Source organism: Felis catus, chromosome X (genome assembly GCF_018350175.1).
Source record: "Felis catus isolate Fca126 chromosome X, F.catus_Fca126_mat1.0, whole genome shotgun sequence".
NCBI lineage: Eukaryota > Metazoa > Chordata > Mammalia > Carnivora > Felidae > Felis > Felis catus.
The window spans coordinates 6268293-6290196 of record NC_058386.1 but is presented as its reverse complement, the minus strand read 5'-3'; the positions used below and the strand labels follow the sequence as shown (position 1 = coordinate 6290196).

At 42.2% G+C, this 21904-nt stretch overlaps 1 long non-coding RNA gene across 1 annotated transcript in view; it reads left to right on the top strand.

Moving 5' to 3' along the window:
* LOC111558714 overlaps positions 1-21904 on the top strand; it is a 363682-nt gene that overhangs the window by 166893 nt on the left and 174885 nt on the right. The window contains exon 3 of the long non-coding RNA XR_002739823.2: positions 3918-3994. This is a non-coding gene — a long non-coding RNA (uncharacterized LOC111558714). The remainder of the gene's footprint in view (positions 1-3917; positions 3995-21904) is intronic.

Sequence of the window (21904 nt, the reverse complement as noted above, 5' to 3'; positions counted from 1 at the left end):
TCCATTAGCTGCCTTTTAGTTTTGCTGATTGTTTCCTTTTCTGTGCAGAAGCTTTTTATTTTGATGACGTCCCAATAGTCCATTTTTACTTTGGTTTCCCTTGCCTCCAGAGATGTATTGAATAAGAAGTTGCTGTGGCCGAGGTGAAAGAGGTTTTTGCATGCTTTCTCCTCTAGAATTTGGATGACTTCCTGTCTTACGTTTAGGTCTTTCATCCATTTTGAGTTTATTTTTGTGTGTGGGGTAAGAAAGTGGTCCAGGTTCATTGTTCTGCATGTCTCTGTCCAGTTTTCCCAGCACCACTTGCTGAAGAGACTGTCTTTGTTCCACTGAATATTCTTTCCTTCTTTCTCAAAGATAAGTTGGCCATACACTTGTGGGTCCTTTTCTGGGTTGTCTATTCTGTTACATTGATATATGTGTCTGTTTTTGTGCCAGTACCATGCTGTCTTGATGATTACAGCGTTGTAATACAGTTTGAAGTCCAGGATTGTGATGCCTCCAGCTTCGGGTTTCTTTTTTCAGAACTCCTTTGGCTATTTGGGTTTTTTTCTGGTTCCACACAAATTTTAGGATTGTTTGTTCTAGCTCTGTGAAGAATGCTGGTATTATTTTGATAGGGATTACATTGACTATGTAGATTGCTTTGGGTAGTATTGACATTTTAACAATATTTGTTCTTCCTATCCAGGAGCATGGAATATTTTTCCATTTTTTTTGTGTGTCTTCTTCAATTTCTTTCATAAGCTTTCCATAGTTTTCAGTGTGAAGATTTTTTATCTCTTTGGTTAGGTTTATTTCTAGGTATTTTATGGTTTGGGGTGTAATTTTAAATGGGATCAATTCCTTGATTTCTCTTTCTGTCGCTTCATTGTTGGTGTATACGAATGCAATCGATTTCTGTGCACTGATTTTATATCCTGTGACTTTGCTGAATTCATGGATCAGTTTTAGCAGTTTTTTTGTGGGATCTTTTGGGTTTTCCATATAGAGTATCATGTCATCTGTGAAGAGTGAAAGTTTGACTTCCTGCTTGCTGATTTGGATGCCTTTTATTCCTTTGTGTTGTCTTATTGCTGAGGTTAAAACTTCCAATACTGTGGTGAATAACAGTGGCGAGAGTCTGTTATCCCTGTCTTGTTCTTGACCTCAGGGGGAAAACTCTCTCTTTTTCCTCATTGGGGATGATGTTAGGGTGGGTCTTTCGTATATGGCTTTTATGATCTCGAAGTATGATCCTTCTATCTCTACTTTCTTAAGAGTTTTTATCAAGAAACAATGCTATATTTTGTCAAATGCTTTCTCTGCATCTATTGAGAGGATCATATGGTTCTTGTCTTTTCTTTTATTGATGTGATGTATCACATTGATTGTTTTGCAGATGTTGAGCCAGGCCTGCATCCCAGGTTTAAATCCCACTTGGTCGTGGTGAATAATTCTTTTAATGTATTGTTGGATCCGATTGGCTGGTATCTTGTTGAGGATTTTTGCATCCATGTTCATCAGGGAAATTGGTCTGTAGTTCTCCTTTTTAGTGTGGTCTTTGTCTGGTTTTGGAATCAAGGTAATGCTGGCTTCATAGAAAGAATTTGGAAGTTTTCCTTCCATTTCTATTTTTTAGAACAGCTTCAAGAGAATAGGTGTTATTTGGTAAATGTTTGGTAGAATTCCCCTGGAAAGCCATCTGGTCTTGGACTCTTGTTTTTTGGGAGATTTTTGATTACTAATTTGATTTCTTTACTGATTATGGGTCTGTTCAAATTTTCTATTTCTTTTTTTTTCTTTTTTCCTGTTTCAGTTTTGGTAGTGTATATGTTTCTAGGGATTTGTCCATTTCTTCCAGATTGCCCGATTTATTGGTGTATAATTGCTCATAACATTCTCTTATTTTTGTTTGTATTTCTGCAGTATTGATTGTGATCTCTCCTCTTTCATTCTTGATTTTATTTATTTGGGTCCTTTCCTTTTTCTTTTTGATCAAACTGGCTAGGAGTTTATCAATTTTTTAAATTCTTTCAAAGAACCAGCTCCTTGTTTCATTGATCTGTTGTACTGGTGTTTTTTCATTTTGTTTTGTTTTCTTTTTTTCTGATAGCATTGATTTCTGCTCTCATCTTTATTATTTCCTGCCTTCTGCTGGTTTGGGGTTTTATTTGATGTTATTTTTCCAGGTCTTTAATTTTATTTATTTATTTATTTATTTATTTATTTATTTATTTATTTATTTTTGAGAGCGAGACAGAGAGAGAGAGAGAGAGAGAGACAGACAGACAGACAGACAGACACAGAACATGAGCAGGGGAGGGGCAGAGAGAGAGGGAGACACAGAATCTGAAGCAGGCTCCGGGCTCTGAGCTGTCAGCACAGAGCCCAACGTGGGTCTTAAACCCACAAACTATGAGATCATGAGGTGAGCTGAAATCAGATGCTTAACTGACTGAATCACCAGGTGCACCTTTCCAGCTCTTTAAGGGGTAAGGTTAGGTGGTGCGTCTGAGACCTTTCTTCCTTCTCTAGGAAGGCCTGGATTGCTATATACTTCCCTGTTATGACCACCTTTGTTATGTCCCAAAGGTTTTAGGCTGTTGTGACATCACCTGCTTTTAAAGGTGAGTAGAGGAGGACTCATTATCACGGTTGAGAAGGACTTTTGAGGAAGGTAGGAGGGAGTCCAGGCAGGTATGATCTTGTAGCCCTGGTAAAAGTGAGCTAGAAGAGGTTTGAACACTAAAGTAAAGAAGTGATCCAATTAGAATAGGTATCTAAGCCCCAGCACTTATGTGGCCTTTCTTGTGTCAGGCACTGTTGTAAGTAGTTTACATATTTACACTCCTTAAATCTCCATGAGATAGGTGACAGTACTATGCCTATATTACTGAGAGAACTGAAAAACAACAGAGAGGCTGTATGGCTGCCCAAGATCACACAGGTAGGCAGTGGCAGAGCAGGAGTTTAAATCTGCTGTTTATTCTGGCGTCCCATTGCTCAATTTAAGCGACATTAAACTTCTCGGCAGAAAATGTCTAATATTGGGGCGCCTGGGTGGCTCAGTCGGTTGAGCGTACAACTTCAGCTCAGGTGATGATCTCATGGCTCGTGAGTTTGAGCCCCGCGTCGGGCTTTGTGCTGACGGCTCGGAGCCTGGGGCCTGCTTCAGATTCTGTGTCTCCCTCTCTCTCTGCCCCTAGCCCACTCACATTCTGTCTCTGCCTCTCTCAAAAATAAATAAACATTAAAAAAAAAAGAAAATGTCTAATATTCATCAAGTATAATTTTTTTAATAGGAAAAGAAATGATAGGGAATGGTAGGGCAGAATGAAAGTTTAAGAGTGAGAACAGAAAATTTTGGAGGAATTTGAATTAAAACTGCGTTTATCATTTCTGGTTAGTTCCTGAGTGTTATGCAACATCTTCACAAGTAGAACAGGACCTTGACCTCTAAAAAATAAGAGCTTATAGAGTTTAACCAGGATACGGGTGTTTTATTGACCTACTGGGACTTCACTCGGAAGGAATAGCCACATTCCTTCTACTCTGCTTCTCAGAATCTGGGTTCCATGGAGACCTAGTTTTCCAGTGTGCCACTTTTCTGGGACGAGGTAATGTCTGCACACTAGAACCAAAAAGCATAAATCAGTAGAACTTGAGGTTTAACAAATCATACATCCCCTTTCTACTCCTACTTTGGGATGTGGCAGTTGTGACTGTAACATGAGATTCGTAGGTGCTAAGGTTTGGGTGAGTGGAGGGGCAGGAAGTCTGCAGAGGCGACAAGGCTGATCTTGTGAATTTCAGCAGGCGTTATAAAGAGTTTCTAGAATGCTGCAGTCATTAACAATAAATTTGGTTAATGTTAGCCTTCATGGGGAGAGGTTGAATGTAGGCAAATCTTGAATTCTTTTTCTTTATTTTTTCAGTGTGAATTGACACAGGCATCAAAGGAAATAGCACGTAAAAGAAACAGCACAGAGTTCCCCACTGATTTTCTACAACAGTAAGTAGTATGGTGTAGTTTCTCAGAGCCCAGAAGAATTGTGTCTTTGTTGAAGAGTTGTTCTTCACCATGACGCCCTTGCTATGGGTCGTTAAGAATATGACATACAAACTGAGCAGTCAGGAGATGTTGTGTTCTCAACCTCGAGAAGATTTTCTGAGAGAAAAGTCAGTACTTGGGTATGAATGTGTCTGTATAAAAAGAACCATTTTGTTCTTATTCTTTTTTTTCTTACTAGCATATTATATTCATTTTTCTTATTGTCTATTTTACATACAGACACTAGCTGTGAACAAAATGGTTTCTATTATACATATAATATCTATATTATCATTTGTTATTTGAGAAGTCTGGATGTAATCTGGATTTAAATGGAAGGCGTTGTACAGATGAAATTGTAAGTCAAGCCCTGGAAAACTTCAGCTATGCAAAAGAAATTCATATAATTGTCTTTTCAAATTATGCTTAAATTTGATTAACAGCTCTCTAAAAATGTATTCTATTTTAGAACCACATCAGACAAGCTCTTTTACGATGTATCTGAGCTTACAAAGCATAAATCAGATTGTAGACCACTTGAGCATGTGGGTATATGGGAGTAAAATGTAAACTGTTTCCCTTGAACAATGGATGGATGAGTCCAAAACTAGTTAACAGTGACCTTGGCCAGCCTTTAGATATGTTATTCTAGAAAAGTTTTCCTGATGTTTCCCCTCTTGTTAACTTCTTAGTGTATTCCGTCACTATTCATTTTCTATTATATCAGCCTTTATTTATTTATAAGAACATTTCCACCTAAGTTTTATGTCATCCAAGGATGATAAAGAAGAATCTTGGGTCAAATGAAGTTCATGTAAGTTTGAGCCCCCAAACCTAGAACCAATTTTCCTTTGCTACAGAATGTCTGGTAGTAACTTCAGGACTTTAAAAACTGTAATAACTTTCTTGGGCCATGAAAGGTCGTAAATCTAGTAAAAATTAGTTTATTTATTTTTTAAATGTTTTATTTTTTATTTTTGAGAGAGAGAGCACAGACAGGGGAGGGGCAGAGAGAGAGGGAGACACAGAATCCAAAGCAGGCTCCAGGCTCTTGCTGACACGGGGCTCGAACTCACAAACCTGTGAGATCATGACCTGAGTGGAAATCAGTCGCTAAACTGACTCAGCCACCCAGGCACCCCAGTACAAATTAGTTTAAAGGTACTGGGCACTGCATACTTGAAGATATAAAAGATCCATGATGAAGTAGTTACCGTGGCTGAACCTAAATGTTATTTGGGGCACTAAAAATATACACATCAATGTTGAATAACTAAAAGTAAATATAATATTACAATATAGGAGACAATTGGAAATCTTACCTACTATCCGTTGGATAAGGGCAAGGTTAAATATGTGGAAAAAATACAATGCAATGTAATAAACATCTGAAAGGACAAAAATGGGAATTGCTCGGCTCTGTAAGAAAAAAGGATACTGAAAAGGGCAGATAAAAATTGGGACATAGCAAAGGGTGAATAAAATAAATGTAAATCTGTGAAAATTGATATAGAAATATGAGTAGTAGATGAAACAAACATCTATTTTTTCCTGAAAAGTGGTTTGAAAGAACTCTTACTAGTAGGTGAACTACAGATAAATGCTGGCATGAGATATGTAATCTGGATTTAAATGGAAAGGTTTAAATGCTCGGTGAGTCTACTTGTGTTACAGAAATTTCCAGTCAGGAAAAATCACTTTGGGGCAGAAATAAGATGTGGCTGGAAGATGGGTTGTGTCTTTTATAGAAAATACAAGGACTTGGAGGAGATATCAGCATCGTAGGCATGCTGAAGGGGGACGGGACATTTTAGGCGAGCGAGATGGTGAGACACAAGGGCTGGGGACGGGAATTATCTGAATAAACCAATATGAAGCATACATCGGAAAAGCTGAAAAGGTATCTGGCAAAGAACACGAAAGAAAATGGAGTAGAGGGCTCTTTTGAAGGATTTCAGCCCCCCAAATTGAATGGCTTGATCTCGGGTTCTCGTGTATCGGGAATCTGGAGGTGACTCGCCTGTCCTCTTTGCTTCAGGTGCTCTCACAGATGACAACTGTGATGTTGGCTAGGACTGCAGTCACTTCCGGGCTTGACTCTAGAAGGGTCTGCTCCTAGCTCACTGGTGTGGTTGTGGGACGGATTCACTTACTCACAGGCTTCTAAGATTTAGGGCCTTGGCGCCTTGCCGGTTGTTGTTCAGACGGGGCCTCCAGTTCCTGGCTGTTTGGGCTTCGCCACAGGGCAACTCACAGCATGACAGCTTGTGTCACCAGGGTGAGCAAGTGAGAAGATCCAGAGAGAGTGTAAGCAAGATAGAAGTCATAGGTTTTTTTTTTTTTTTTTTTTTTTGCGGGGCGGGGGGTGGTTCCCACTTTATTAAGATATAATTTACAGGGGTGCCTGGGTGGCTCAGTCGGTTAAGCATCCGGCTATTGATTTCAGCTCAGGTCATGATCTCATGGTTTGTGAGTTTTTGAGCCCCACATCAGGCTCCACACTGACAGTGCAGGGCCTGCTTGGGATTCTCTTGCTCCCTCTCTCTGCCCCTCCCTCCCTCTCTCCTTCTCCCTTTCTCTCAAAATAAATGAACTTAAAAAAATACGATATAATTTATATACCATTAAGTTCACCCATTCAATTTGTATAGTTCAATAGATTTTAGTATATTTGCAGATTTGTGCAGCTATCACCACAATCAGTTTTAGAATGTTTTACCACCCTCCAAACCAACCCCATACCTTTTAGCTGTCATCCCTCAACCCCCAGCCTTCTAGCTCTATGGAATCAGATAATCTATCTTCAGTCTCTGTGTATTAGTCACAGACTTTTCTTTCAACGTTTTTTATTTATTTTTGGGACAGAGAGAGACAGAGCATGAACGGGGGAGGGGCAGAGAGAGAGGGAGACACAGAATCGGAAACAGGCTCCAGGCTCCAAGCCATCAGCCCAGAGCCTGACGCGGGGCTCGAACTCCCGGACCACGAGATCGTGACCTGGCTGAAGTCGGACGCTTAACCGACTGCGCCACCCAGGCGCCCCAGTCACAGACTTTTCTAACCTGTTTTCAGGAGTGCTGTGCTGTTACTTTTGCCATATTCAATTGTTTAATTGAGTCAGTAGGTCTCACCATAAGGCATAAGGCATAAGAGGATTCCATGGACTTCTGTGGCTCGTAAGACTGTCTTGTGAGCAAGGCAACTTGAAACCAGATAGGGCGACACAGGAAGAGGCATGACTCTTCTGCACGCACCCCCTACCTCATCTGACTTTTCCCTCGTAGGTGTGCTGTTGTTGGTCAGCATAACTGAACTTGCCAGGACTGAATTCAGCAGTCCAGAAGTCTAGTGTCCAGGGCAGATGACATTTTGACTCTTAGTTTTTAGAATATAGACATTGCACGTTAATTAGGACAGCCAGAGGCTGTGGTGATTCAGTTTTTCCCTGAGATTTTCCAGAATCTAGTTGTATGAGATTCTCTGCAAAACTATCATCTAATCTTAGATATTCAAAATACGCAGTGACATATGGAAGGCTCATAGTAAAGAAGCTTAACTGTATTTGACTGTGTCTTTTCCACACATACTTGGCTGTGAGACACTTTTCCGCACCACATACCATCTATGGGACACGGTGATGATACAGAGAATGTTCTTTGAGGGGTAAATAAGCTATTGTAACTCTCTGTAGACTATGTGCCCTCCCTGTTGGTGCTTATTAATACTGTGCATTGAGTCAACTAGAACTGTGAGTGTTTGTCACAGGATGGTGGTAAGCCACGGATTCCTTACGTTGCAGTTATCTGCTGGGGTTTTGACGTATGTGGAGTTCGATTTGATCTCTGGTAAATATCATTGGGTTAAAGATATTGATGTTCAACTGAATCACTGTTGCCCACTGGTTAAGCCTATTGCGATGATGTTAAATTTCTACTCTTTTATATCATGGACCAGTGCTCCCAAAGTAGGCAATCCATAAACACTTCAAAATATTAGTTTTTTTCAAAAATGTGTGCTTATTGTTGAGAGAGACAGAGTGCAAGCAGGGGAGGGGCAGAGATAGAGGGAGACTCAGAATCTGAAGCAGGATCCAGGCTCTGAGCTGTCAGCACAGGCCCAACATGGGGCTTGAACCCATGAACCACGAGATCATAACCTGAGCCCAAGTTGGACACTTAGCCAACTGAGCCACTCAGGTGCCCCCAAGATATTAGTGTTAATATCGAGCAGGCCAGTGATAAGTGTTTTGTCTCACTGCAAAATGTCATTATGCTGATTAACATCCTTCTCATTTTGGTTGACCCACTTCTGAGGATCACATTTAAAAAAAAGCATATTATTTCAGATGACATTTCTTCATTCTCCCCATAAGAAGCACCTCTGTGACCTAGCTTATAGTCAATGGGGACCGTATTTTCAACATTTTCTCTAAATAGCTCTGTCAAAGGAATGGGTTAGACTGAAGGGAATGGATTTGGTGAGTCAGTACTAATTGTTGGTAATCAACACAACATTTTTTAGGAGCTTACAAATCTGTGTGTTGTGTTTTAGATTTGGGGAGATAATTAATAATTAACTCATGAGTCTTTGGTTTTGAGTCCACTTGGTTTCCTTTTTTAGAGTTGGCCAACTCTAGACTTTTAGAAACTAGAGTTTATTGCAGGATCAGAAAGAGTGGTTCTTTGTGGTTCCTTTGGTACAGTCTTTCGGTAAACAGTTATGGACCTAGAATAGTCACCTGAGTCTGGAATGTGGAACTAAGTTTAAACTAGCTCTTTTAGCATCCTTCATTTTGGTGCCATCTCAGTTATGTTCTATCTTCCTGTTTAGGTGTGATAGTGTAATGCCCTCTGAATGTGGGTGGGACCTGGGGATATGATGCATTCCATTTCTGCAGTCAAGTTACCTTATGGCAAAGATGATGGAATGTACCCATGATTATGCCGCGTGAGACTCCATTGGAGCAGACTGGGGAGAGCTTCTTTGCAGCCAGTGAAGAAATAAACTGCTGTGTTTTGAGAGGGTCAAAATGGTGGTGACCAAGGACAGGCTCCAGGAGCTGACAGCCAGTGAGAGACCTGGGACCTCAGTCCTGCAGCTGCAAGAAGCTGAATTCTATCCACTACGTGAGCTTGGGAGGGGGCTCCTAGCTCCAGGGAGCACAGTCCACCAGCTCCCTGAGAAGCAGCTTTGTGGAAGTCTGAGCGCTGGGTGCGGTTAAGCACTGGGTGCCTGGACTCCCGAGCCACAGAAGCTGTGTACTAACGTGTACTGTTTGAAGGCACTAAGTTTGCGGTTATTTGTTATAGAGCAGGAGAATAACTCATACACCAGCTTAAAGACATTGTCCTTAATACCAAACACTTCCTCACTCATAGGTAAGTGTCATATGCTGTCTGTACCACGCAAGGGCATCTGTTCCGATTGGTTCCAACTCTTTGATGCCCGTACTTAGCCAGGTCTTGTTAGATTGATTTGGGTACATTTTATAGCCTTAGCTCTTGTGGTCTTACTCTTCTTAATTCAATTCACAGTCTCCTCCTCCTAGCTTTTCACATTTCTTTAAAATTGGAGCTTATTAAGGAGTTATCTCTCCAACCACAGCTGGAGGAGGGGGTGTTACCCTTTCTTTTTGTGAAGATCATTTGCAATACTGCTATCAATTTGAAAGGCTCCTTAGAGGCAGCCACGCCCAGCTTTCTTCCCTGTGTTAGGATTTGCAATCTTGGAGAATGGCCCTATGGTGTTGTAATTTTTTTAGTAGCTGCTACAGCTCAGCAAAGGTGTAGAGGTTTGCTGTGAGGGAAGTGTCTGGATGGACTAAGGCAGTGTGTGATCCCACCCCCTGCACGCACACTGTCCCCGAATCTGGGGAGCTCAGGAATGGCAGAGAGGGACTTGATGCAGGTGAGTTAAAGGGATGTTTTCTTCTTCTTCTTCTTCTTCTTTTTTTTTTTTAACTTTAGCGAGCACTTGAGCTGGAGAGAGGGGGAGAGAGAGAGAGAGAGAGAGAGAGAGAGAGAGAATCTAAAACAGGCCCCATGCTCAGCACAGAGCCCAACATGGGGCTCAATCCCACAACCCTGGGATCATGACCCAAACCTAAGTCAAGAGTGAGACATTCAACCAACTGAGCTACCCAGGTGTCCTAGGGTTGTATTTTCTAAGGAGAATCACAGATGCTTCAGCAGCAAGGAAGTAGGCCTGAGACCCCATATGTATGAAGCTGCCTTCTATTGAATGTCAGTATTCTGTTCTTAAAAAATCAAAGGTCTACATGAAAATGCTAAAAGGAGCCTAAAACACAACAAAAATAGTCTTCACAAATGTGCACATTCTCTGAAGTTTGGGTACGAAAGGTTAACAGGCATCTACTGGGAAAATGTTAACCATGAAGACATCTGCTGGGTATGCCTGCATTACGCTCGCTTTGTGACTGAGATGGTGTAAAATACACATTCTCTATATACATCTGGTCTTGCTAGAGGAGAAGGGAAATCCAAGTTCTTCCTTTCAAGTCAGAATGCGGTTTCCATACCCAGAGAGGAATACTTAAGAGGGAAGAGCAGATACTCAAAAGACTTGGAAGAGTCAATGGGTTATCAGCACTTGTGCAGTGGTGATGACCAGAAGACAGATGCACATAAGTGCCCCATCAGGGGGCATAAAAACGCATCATCAGGTACACGTCCATATCTGCTGAAAAGTCATCCAAGTCAAGCAGTGAGTATGTGCAGGCACTTGTAGATATAAGGACACCTGGTACCAGCTGCTAAAGGAAGATGGCCCTGTTTAGGAATCCTTGCTGGGGCTGCCCATGTGATCTTTTTTTTTTAATTAAAAAAATTTTTTTAATGTTTATTTTTGAGAGAGAGACAGAGACAGAGTGTGAGCAGAGGAGGGGCAGAGAGAGAGGGAGACACAGAATCCAAAGCAGACTCCAGGCTCTGAGCTGTCAGCACAGAGCCTGACACGGGGCTTGAACCCACAAACCATGAGATCATGACCTGAGCTGAAGTCGGATGCTTAACCGGCTGAGCCACTCAGACACCCCTGCCCATGTGATCTTAATCCAGGTTTGATATAAAATAGAGCAGTTTCCTAATCCACTTTCTTTAAAACATAAGCCCCTTAGATGACACCTTGGAAAGGCAAAATAAGGCTTAAGACATGATGCCTACCAACCGGCATACAGTAGCAAGTCCAAGAAAAAGTTCAGCATGTTTTCTTCCATAGCAAGTAGTTTCTTACATAGTACACATTATAAATTGTTACTGTTTTATTTATTGGTTTACTCTTCTGGGTGGTGGGCAGGCTTCTCACTATAATGTAATCTCCATGAGGCCGTGTGGTGTGTTTCACTTGTCTGACATGGTGACCCAGTTTGTGGCTCAATAGCTTTTCCTTAAACATGTGTCCATAAACAGAGAGAGGAGAAGCTTGCTTGCTTGTTTGTTTATTTATTTATCTGTTTGTTTTTTGGAGAGAGAGCATGAGCGTGAGCAGAGGAGGGACAGAGGGAGAAAGAATCTTAAGCAGGCTCTGTGCCCAGTGCAGAGCTTGGGGTGTAGGGCTTAATCCCACAACCCTGGGATCCTGACCTGAGCCAAAGTCAAGGGTCGGATGCTTAACCAATTGAGCCACCCAGGTGCCCTGAAATTTGCTTGTTTAGAAAGGGTTTTTAAATTTCACTTTTGGTTGTCCAGTGGAATGCCGTTGGAAAGTCCTGTGACAGAGTCTACCAGAAGCTTCTGCACCCCAGCGTCTTCCCATTTCCGCTGATTCAGGTGGACTCAGATGACATTACCAGAAGAGATCTGTAATGCATCACTTGTGACTTTGAATTTCTGCCAAGGGCACTAAAGGGCTTGGTGCCAGACTTTGTTTTCTATTTGGATATTGTGGTTGTTAGAAGAAAGTGGAAGTTGGTGGGCAGAATTCTAAGATGGTCACAGAGATTCCCAGCCCCTTCTCTATAAACCTTGTGTAATTCCCTACCTTTGAGCATGGGCAGAGCCTTTGAATATGATGAGTCGTCACTCCCATAATTACATTATTACTCAGCTGGCCATGAGTCAATCACAAGTTGGGTTGAGATAGGATGGTTCTACCCATTCTAGTGGGTATCTGCCCAGGTGGGGTCCTGGGAAGCTCTTGATAAAGAAAAGAGAGACTCTACAGAATGTCCTTCCCTTTCTTGATGCCTGGATGTATGCCAACCATAGTGACTATGAGGCTACATTGGTGATGGGCCAAGAACAAGATGTTGAGGGTGGTGATGCAGATCTTGAAAGAGCACAGGTCCCTGACAGCAATCAGTGAGCAGAATAACCATCTTTTGGCCACCCACTTCCTGACTTGTTATGTGAGAAAAATAACCCCTTCTTGTTCAGACTATTACTTTCTCATCTTGTAGATTCTCATCCAAATACAGACCTACTGGAGACTACTATATGCCTGTACTATATACTATATAGACTACTATATATCCCTACTCAGGGAACAAAGTGGATGGTTTCTAACTCTCTAGAAATAATGAATAACAGCAAAAAAAAGTCATTCAAGATATAGCATTTATCAAAGCAAGAAAAGCAGAATGTGTTGCTTTTCTAAGAAAGGTCGTTTTGAGGGAGTCATACTGTGTTTCTTAAAAAAATAAGGATTATGATTTGTTTTTCTTTCTTAACTCAGCTGCTGGTATCTCATGTATGATCAAACCTCTATTTGCTGTGCTGGGTTGAAATCAATTGCTTTTATTTGTGTTTTTTTGTGAACATAACATTAGGGATTATAAATGTGCCACTTATAAGGGAATTTTATACTATATAAGTGATAGCTAATTAGTAATACACGCTCTTGTCAAGAAAACCACAAAGAGATAAATAAAGCTGTCCATGTTCCTGAATTTTAAGGAGTATAGTCAACCTGGGCTATTATTTTCATTTCTGTCAGCAAAAAGTAACTCTAAAATACTTCTACTCTGGGGTGATTTTGTGATCTGCTTCAGGACTACCATATCTTATAGAAAGAAATCAGTGAGATTAAAAGAGATATCATAAATATTTTAGATCCTTTAGTAGCTGAAAGACACAATTTGGAGAGAGTTCAATGGAAAGATTTAGAAATAATGAAATCAATTCAAGGACTGACAGATAATGGAAGATCAAAAAGATACACTCAATGTGTTTTGGTGGACCTGTTACTCAGTGTGATACAACAATCTATAATTACGTGAGAGGCAACACCTGGGAGAGACAATTTTTCAAAGCACTGTATTTGGTTTTGATGGGTCTGGGCAAAACCCTCATTTCTTCAATAAATATTTATCGAGTGCCTAGTGTGGGAAGGCATTGCTTTAACCATCAAAGATACAGAGAAGAAAAGACTCAATCCTTGCCCGGAAGGTGTCTGTGATCTGGTGAATGAGTCAGAGTAATGAATAGGCAGGAGGAATACACAAGGTGCTGAAGGAGGCGGAGGGGCAAGCAGTGAATGCAGCCTGGTGGTGGGAGAGGACCACAGAGGGAGATGATGCTCGGTGGGGTCCTGACAAACTGGCAGGAATTAGCTAGAGGGGAGGAGGGAATTGTCCGGGTACGTGAATAATTCACACGAATGTACCAAGGAACATGGTGCTTTAGGGAAACCGTGAGGAGCTCAAAAATGCTGGGGAAGCATGCTTGTGGGTGGTAGCAGGAGATGTGCTCGGGAAAGGCAAAGGGAAAATTATCCAAACTTACCAAGAAAGTCTCCATGAGAAGATAAGGCAATTTTGAGTTAAACTCTGACATGTGGAATTTGAGAAGAGCATAAGATAGAAATAAATAGGTCTGGTCAAGCCCTGCTCTCTGTTGCAGTCTTTTAAAAGAAATGGATATTGGGGCACCTGGGTGGCTCGGTTGGTTGAGTGTCAGACTCTTGTTTTCAGCTCATGTCGTGGTTTCACGGTTCGTGAGTTTGAGCCCCTCGTCGGGCTCCATGCTGACAGCACAGAGCCTGCTTGGGATTCTCTTTCCCTCTCTCTCTGCCCCTCTCCAGCTTGTGTGAACTTTCTCTCTCTCAAAAATAAATAAATAAACTTGAAAATATATAAATAAGAGAAATGGATATTTGTGAATATGTTCTGTAGACCAGTCCTCTGCAGGCTCCTTCACCTACTGCCTGTGGATCTCAGTAGCCTCACCTTTCCTTCCCTTGAATGGACTGTGCCCCTTCTCACTTTGTTGTTGTTCACCTTGAGGGTGTCTTCAACTCTGTAGGGCTCTTGAGACCAGCCAGGGGGAAGCATTCATGGACTGCCTGCCCGTTTGCCATCAGAATGCATCTGTCTTACCTCTTCCTGGTGCTGACCAGGGAAAGGAAACTTGAGGGGTAGAAAGTGAGCCTGTGCATTCTGTTGTGATGGAGTTTGATTGTCAGGAAGATTTGCGAGTCTTCAACTTAGACACTTGGGCTTTGAGCCCCGACTCTGCCCACTGTCTAGCATCCTTGAAAGAACTAAATAGTGCTTTAAAAAGCACTGAACATGTTTCCTGCAGCCGGCCCTGCAGAGTTGCTTCTCTGAACCTTTTTCTGACACCACTGTGATGCTTTTCAAGTATGTTGGTAATTTAAGAGTCATGACCCAATATTTAATTTCTGTATTTTAAAATGCTAAATGTTGACTTTCATGGTTTTTTTGTTTGTTTATTTATTTATTTTGAGAGAGAGACAGAGTGAGCGATTGGGGAGGGGCAAAGAGAGAAAGACAAAGAGAGGGAGAGAGAGAGAATTCTAAGGGCTCGAACCCACAAACTGTGAGATCATGACCTGAGCCGAAACCAAGAGTTGGATGCTTAACTGACTGAGCCCCCTGGGCGCCCCAACTCTTTATCTTTCTAAACTCAGTTGAGTGATCTGTTTTTCTCTAGTTTTTAGCATGCTAAGAAATTTGCATTCCTGGAACACATCCTTGGGAGTGTTTATGGACAATTGACCACTACTATATTCCTGCTTGTTTTCTTATACTGAGCAACACAGGTGATTACCTTCTGGAAAAATAAAGGAAACTCTAGGTGACACATGATTTAACAAACTAAAAATGATCCCTGAAAGTATAGTCTTAGGTGACAGATTATTTAAAAAGATAGAACAGGGAGACAGCAACTCTGTGTCAGCTGCAGATAGATCATAGGAAATGGCCACACCGAGTTGATGCAAGGAAGGCGGTGCTGCAAGGGAGCGAGGAACTTGGAAAACAGACAGTCCCAGAGCGTTCGGCTTTGCTCCTGCTTTTAACTATTTTACTCACTAAAATTTTATTAAAATCTTAGCATGTAGAATTGAGAAGGAGTAGGCAACCTAGTGGCAGCAATTGGTCTGGGCAACTGAAAACAGTAGTCTCCAAACGTTGGTTATGCGCCCTATTAGTAAATGAGATAAAGAGATGTGTCAATATTATATGATGAAGAGTGTATATGTGTATTTTTGATCTTTCAGTATAATTTAACTGGCACCTAGGTTGATTCAAATGAAAGCTTTAGCAGATATCAAGAACAGAGTAGCAAATGGATTTTATTTATGAATCTTTAATCATTCCACTGCTGTTGTTATTACAGCTGCATGAACTTCCCCAGAGATTTATGTCCTCATTCAACATTTATTGATCCAGAATTAGACAGTGTAGATTTAGAGTTTTCAACATTTATAACAGAGTGAGGGAGTCACTTGCAGTCGGGATCTTCCTTTGGTTAGAAAGGGTCGGCACTGATGGCCAGCTCAGAAAATGCAGCTGAGGCAGCGTTAGGTGGGACGAGGGTTCTCCATGTTTCTTCTCCTAATTGCCGTGTACCCAAGGCCTGACTCTGTAGGGCAGGGCAGGCATGGTAAGCGGGTGACAGTATCTTTTCAGATCTTACCTGTTGTTTCTATCATTAATCAAACGTGAATGGGCTAGAACACCTCTGAATGGGGACTTTCTTTCTTAGACCTGGAGTCGTTCCACTGAGACTTCCAACAGCCGCATAACTCACTGCAAACAAGGCACACTGCTCGTACAGTCAGGGGCAGGAAGCCTGGAAGAGGCAGACTGTGTGGCCTGGTGGCTCGGATGGGCTTGTAACTTTCACAGAAGGTGGTGTCGGAAGAATAAGCCAGGTCAGTGAGGAAAAATAGGAGTCTGTGCCTGGAAACTTTTGAGGCAAGGAGAAGAGTCAGGAAGAAAAGGGAGTTAGGAGAAAAGCAAAGAAAAAATCATATAGGAACAGTTAGGGGTAACAAATCTCAAGCAAGTTTGGTAAAGGAATGATTTTTTTATAGAGAGGCGTGTTTGCTTCTTTTCATACTTTGGAATTTGGGTCACATTAGACCACTTCAGTGAGAGTATGGAAGTATTATGGCAATATTTGTCCTTCTAGGACTGACTCGTTTCAGTTTGTGTAATATCCTTAACATCTGTCTGTGTTGTTGCTTCTTGCATATGGCAGAATTTCGTTCTTTTTTTAAGGCTGAATAATATTTTGTTCTATGTATGTACCACCTTTTCTTTATTCATGTGTCGATGGGCAGTTAGGTTATTTCCATATCTTGGTTATTGTGGGCAGTACTGCAGTGCAAACAGGAATGCTATCTCTTGGAGATCCAATTTCAATTCATTTGGATAAAAACCCAGTGGTGGGATTGTCAGATCTTTGTTTTTTTATGTTTATTCGTTTTTGAGAGAGAGAGAGAGAGAGAGAGAGAGTGTGTGAGCAGGGGAGGGGCAGAGAGAGAGGGAGACACAGAATCCAAAGCAGGCTCCAGGCTCTGAGCTGTCAGCACCAAGCCTGACACAGAGCTTGAACTCATGAATCACGAGATCATGACCCGGGCCAAAGTTGGACACTCAACCGACTGAGACACCCAGGTGCCCCAAGATTGCCAGATCTAATCAGTGGGCATGAAGTTGCAGTTAGGCAAGGTGAGTAAGTTCTGGAGATCTGCTGATCTCAACAACATGGTATATGGTATGGTTAACAATACTGTGCTGAACACTTAAATATCTAAGGGGGTAGATCTCATGTTGAATGTTCTTACGACAATAAAATTGTAAACATTGTATTTGAGGCTTCTTACATGCTGTGTGTTTGAATGCTTTGTTTACTCTAGGCTCCCAGGACATAAGTTTTCTTATATCCATTTAGTAGATACAGAAGCACAGGCTCACAGAGGATGACCATTTAGTCGAGGTCACACGGCACACACGAAAATCGAACCCGGGACTGGCCCCAAAGTCCATGTTTCTGGCCAGCTGGAAATAAGTGGAGAGGGACCCTGGGAATAAACTAAGCAGCTTTCAGAGAGGCAGTGTGATAAACTGTTGGTGTAGAGATGATTTGCCAGCTGAACTTTCAGAAAATTGTCATTTTCACCCTAATGCTTTAAAATGGATGCCATTAGACTGTGTTGAAACCATTTTCTTGACTTCTTTTGAATTTGCTTGACATTTAAAATTTTCTCCTGTCAGTACTCGCTGCCTTTAGAATGTAGCACCAGGCTTGTGTCCTGCAGACAACCCAGAGACGATATTTGTGGTAAACGGCTTCCATGCATTCTTAGAATCTCTACTTCATACTTTTCCTGCTTTCCTGGCTTGTTCATCTGTACCTTCAACAGCCAGCTCAGGGAGGACTGTGGGTAGCCCATGGGGCCTCACCAGAGAAGTCTGTTTGCTACTTCTGACAACAGTCTATTCCATGCAATCCATGTTTCATTCCAACTTGGAGGCTGAAAAAGGTTTACATTATGACCCCAGAAAATGTCTGAAACAAAACAGCAAACACGTTGGTAGTCCTAGATCTAGATCTTTAGCTGAAGAAGAAGAAGGAAGGGGAAGAGGAGGAGGACAATGAGGGGGAAGGGAGATGGGGAGGAGCAGAAATAATAATAATAACAATAATAATAATAATTATGGATCCTAGAATATGAGTACCAAACTGATAGGTATAAAGATGAATCTGTTATCTAGGCCATCTGTTTTGTAGGCAAATTTCAGACTCTAGGGTCATTTTCCAGTCTAATAACTGAGATGCAAGTTACTCACATCTTCCTGTGGCAACATGACAAGTGGTAGAGTTATAAAGACACCGGAAAACACCATAAGTGAGCCCATTTGTGGTGGATCCATGAGACTTATCTGGTGTAGGTCCTTTGGATGCAGGGGGCTGTGGTCTTAGCTGCCCTAAGTGAATTCTCAGAGACATATCCAGATCGGATGGGCCAGCTCCTGGGATGGGCACCATTGGCATCATCTGGGAGCTTCTAGAGATGCAAAGTTCTAATCCCTAACCCAAAGCTAATGAATCAGAAGCTCCAGAGATAGAGCCTGGGGATCTGGGTTTGAAAAAGCCTATCAGATGATGCTAACACTTGCTGACTTTTGAGGACCACCACTCTGACAGATCCAAGCCCAAGTGGGTTTCCAGTGTAGAGAAGAACTTTCTATCTAACAAAGATGTCAGGACCTGTGAAGCACCCAAGGCCCCCATATTTGTGCAATACTTAATTCCCTTATGCTGTGCAAACTCAGGTGCGACCTTTCATAGGGACACTTAGACCCTGGCCTCAAGAGATTGGCATTAAGAGCAGACTCCTCTCTCTCTTCTGCACATAATTTCAAATTCGCAGGTAATTTAGGGTAGTAACCCAGTTGCCTTCAGTTTTATCAAATCCATATTCACCTTAAAAAAAAAAAACCCAAACCACTGTTCTGTGGTGTTAATGAGCTGTAGGTACCTCCTATGTGCTGTTCTAGTTGATAGATTTTGAAAAGATAGATCCACACGTGTCCATTAGTCTCCTTGGCTGTGCCTGACACAGGGAGTAAAATGCAGCTGTCTTTGTGAATCATATCACAGTAAGCCTTTGTTCAAGCTGCTGACTCCAGGCTCTGAAGTGCCTCACGCCACAATGGAGGCGATGCGTTGGTGACCTTTTCAGACGAGTATCCATTGGTCCCCAGGGATAAGGATCCATGATACCCCCTAGGATGTTTGTTATACAGGACGTTGTTTCTAAATGGCAGCCATGCACAGAGGGTTTGTACTAATGTTCCCGGTGGTTATCTGCTCTGCCTCCTTTCACTTTTACTAGCCTCTCATCCATACACAAGGCTACAGTAATATTTTTACCCAGTTTGAAACATCACCATCATAGAATGGGAAATATACCTGGGTGTTCTCTTGAGAAAGATTGGTAACGCTCTCTGGTACATGTAGAAAAAAATATATTGTGCTTTTTTTCTAGGGTCAGAATAGAAGAGATTCTTTTGTGTTATTTTTGGTGACAGTATCTTACATTATTTGAAAGCAACTGGAAATTTTTTACCTAGGTGATAACTTATCAATAGTAAAGGAGATGTAGTGTACCAATCTTGTGCACAGTGTGATGTGTTTGGCATTTGTCAACCTGTGTGAGGAGCACAAGATCGAGATCCAGCTCATGTCCAGTATCCACTGTCCCCTTCCTGCCCCTGCCAATCTCGGTGTCTACACCCATCTGTATGTCTTCTGATTTCTATCACCAAACATTAGTGTCACATGTCCTTGAAACGTCAAGCAAGAGGAGGCTGGTAGTGTGAACTCGTCTGTCTGGCTTTTGCCCTCAACATGGTGTCTCTGATATGCATCCATGTTGATGCATGGACAGACACTAGCTTATTCCTTTTTACTGGAAAGTGCTGTTCATTTTCATCTTGATGAGGGAAGCGGAGAGAAAATAAATCAGTCTCAGTGGCCTTTGATGTGAAAGCAGAGTCTCTAGACAAGTTAATCCTAGGTTTTTGGAGGTGGAAGTAAGTCCCTGAAGTGGGAGGATACGCCTGGCTCCCTGATTCCATAGTGTTCTCTTTCTCCTGCTTTTTTGTTTCCTAGGGTCTCTTGCTCGAAGGGTAATTGATCCCATGAGGGGAGTGACTAGTGTGAGCTGCAGGAAATTCTAGACATGTGGACAACTAAGACACTTCTCAGAGAAAGGGACTGAGGACGTGTTCTGAGGCAAGCATTAAAAGGGATAGGCAAGGAGGTGGAGGTTAGCTGAGGCCCCTCTCATCTGCTCAGCACCCACAAAGCACCGTTGACTCAAAGTCATCTTTGACTCATCTTGGGGCCTGGGCCACATTCCACAACAACATCAAAAAGGCTTCATGGAAAGCAGCACGTATCGCCTTGGAATCTGGGTGTAATCCAGTACTTTCTGTGCGTTAATTCCGTGCTCTGTGATTCTTGGACATGGTCACTGTGGACCCAGCCTACTTGAACGTGGATTATCTAACTACGCCTTTCTGACTCCCAGAAAGGCAGTCCTGTTTCATGCCCAGATATCCTGCACCCGACAGATCCCTCCTGCTGTAGCTCAGTCCTCCTGAATCTCCTCCCTCAGCTTTCCTGGCATGCAGACACCATCTCCTGTCAACCCTGGTTGCTTCTCCTGCGTCATCACCTCCACACGTCAAATCCTTTGCGCTAAGTTGTATGCCTGGGTGACCATGACTCTTCAGGGAGAGGGTAAGCAGTCTCCAAGCAGTGTTCATACCCTCAGTCACATCCTTGGGGCATCCTCACGCTGGTTTCTAATCAAGGGCTCTGAGCTTCACCCTGGATGAGTACTTTCTCTAAAGATTACACTGGAGGGATCTGAGGAGCCCTTTCCCCATTGTTTATGTGGCAGGTGGTGTCACTGGTGTGTGTGTGTGTGTGTGTGTGTGTGTGTGTGTGTGTGTGAGTGATTTTGCTTCCTCTTCCCTAGGGATGTTTGACAATATCAGGAACTACAATGGGGCGGGGGGTGGTGGTGCTGGCTACCTGCATCTAGTAGTCGGGGGCCGTGCAGGCTGCCCACATTCCTGGGATGCACAGGATGGACCCTGACAATAAAGAATTATCTGGCCTCCAATGCCAGTGGTGAGAGGTTTAAGGGCCCCTGATGGAAAAACAGCTCGGGATACAAGCTTTTGGTGAAAATGAAGGATAGTAGAGGTAGATGCAGAGAGTGATAAAGGTGAATTATCATATCAAGAAGATAGAAACTAAAGTGACAGGTGAGAAGTATTCTCAAGTGTGCATTGAAGACATATTAGATTGGGTAAATGTAGACAAGGGTAAACATATACAATTTTAAAAGTTATGTAAGCAGCATAAGTTCTAGAATGATGCTTGAGGGATTTTGAGCAAACAAAAGCTATTGATACGGCATTTCTGCAAGCAGCTAATCTTTATAAGGAAAAAAGAAAAAACACTACAATGTACGGAGAGCCTGGGACTTGGAGGAATCCCGGTGATGGACAAAGATAGTCACTTATATGTACTTCATATTGGCAGATGTTGCTGTAAGACAGGAGCAAGTGCACTTGTGATTCTAAACTAGCTTATAAAAGTGTAGGCAAGACTTACACACCCTTCCTTGTACTGCATTAACAGGAAGAGAGAACCTTCTCAGTTATCAGCTCTGCAGCATTAAAGGAAGCTAAGAGGGGACCAGAAGAAAAGCAACTACGTGAAACGGTTTCCTCCTGTTGGCCCAGAGTGTTGCCTAGTTCCTGACTACTCTGAGTGGGAGTTATAATTTGTGACTTTGTGGTTATCCCTTGTTTCAGTCGTAGGATGATTCCCCGTAAAGAAGCTCAAACCTCCCTCCTCTGCCTTCAGTATCTAAGACTGAATGTAATTGAGACTGCACTTGAAAGGACAAGTAAACATGAGTGCTAGTATTCTGCACCAAGAGAATGGCATGACATTACAAGTCAGATCATGGAGAGTTTTTGGATCATTTACATCACTGCTTGCTTTTGTTGGCAAGGTTAGCTGAGAGCAAGCAAAGTGCTTTGAAGTATGTTATGTAGAGGGGAGGAATGAGGGA